Below are 1,526 nucleotides of genomic sequence, written 5' to 3'. Positions count from 1 at the left end.
AGGCTCCAATGCCTGAGGGCATGGAGAAGATAGATTAATAAGTTCCAAGGGCTGGGATGGAGGATTTTTGTGACTAGATTCAGTGGCTGTCTTTCTAGGTGGACTAATAACACGCCTAGCTTTACTTTCTCGGCTATCCTCAGAGTGTGGAGGGTTGTCGAGACATGTGAAAGACCTAAACATTTTTTCGTAATGCTTAAATTTCTCAACAAGCACCAACAGATCCTTCCCAATCTCAGAAAAACCATTTCTTGACTGCCTAAAGAATTTTAATAAATCAACTTTGGTTGATCTACATTTTGACAAGACCAAAGAAGACCCTTTCCCTCGTTAATAGCGTCTAATACCCTACCGCTCAAACCAGCACATTTTATATGGGCAATCCCATCGCAGAGCCAGCATGACACATAGGAGTCGCTTTTAACGTGGCAATTACATGTTTTACTCTCACTGTTTTACCATCGATACAGTCAGGGCTATCACAGAACCCATCGTAGCTTCGTTTTTCGTGAAATCTACGAAAGTGCTATCACAGAATCCGAATGGCTACGAACGTAAATTCGAAATTCGTAGAGAGCCTTCATTGAATCCGTTCGTAATGAAGATTCGTACAGATACTCTACGACGAGATCATGCTGTCGGATCAAAATTTAAAATCACTCAATCTTAAAAATAGGGGAAGAAAGCTGCATTATTTTTAATATTAAATATTTATTTTACTCCAAATTTGTTATAGTTTGATATAATTCCATGTATTTGTGTAAACGCAGACGTAAAATACCAATGCCATACATACATACATATGTACATACACGCATTCATCTGCTAGACGCTATTTAATGAATTAATATTTTATATGAATCGAGGAAATAATAGTTTAGCAACAATTTATTAGGAAATAAACCTAATTACTTTAATATAAAAATAAACCTAATTACTTAAAAAAAAATATTTTTCTATTTAAAACAATAAAATCTAAGCTAAAAATATACTAAAAAAAATATTTATTAAAAAAATAAACAAAAATTAAATCAAAAAAGAAAAAAATCTCCACTGCCCCACGACTCGGACTCGAACTCGGCTCTCTCAATTGGCAGTCTAGTGCTTTGCACACTCGGCCATTGCGCCTGATGGGGCAGCGTGAGCAAAATGACATACATAAATGTCTGTTGTTTCCTTTGCACTAACTGATTTCGAATCAGCATTCGAAGCTGGCAACGATATTTGCGAGTTCACTCGGATTCAGTGATAGCAATTTTTTCGTATTCGTAGCAGGCATTTGAATTCGTAGATTTTCTACGATTGATTCCGTGATAGTCCTGAGTATCTAAATCGCTCTAACGTTTTGACTACAGCTAAAGTCTCAAGTTCTTAGCTGTAAAAGTTTCTCTCAGTGTCGCTCGTCGATCTACTATAATGCGCAACTGGCTTTAACTCATCACCAGGGAACGGATTTTTAGGACCTAAAAACCTATAAAAATGGCAAAATAAAATAACGAAATAGGCTGGACAAGGCAAAATAAAAT

Source organism: Rhagoletis zephyria, unplaced genomic scaffold (genome assembly GCF_001687245.7).
Source record: "Rhagoletis zephyria isolate East Lansing unplaced genomic scaffold, Rhagoletis_zephyria_1.1 Rzeph_scaffold_01953, whole genome shotgun sequence".
Lineage (NCBI taxonomy): Eukaryota > Metazoa > Arthropoda > Insecta > Diptera > Tephritidae > Rhagoletis > Rhagoletis zephyria.
Note: the sequence above shows the minus strand (reverse complement) of the source record.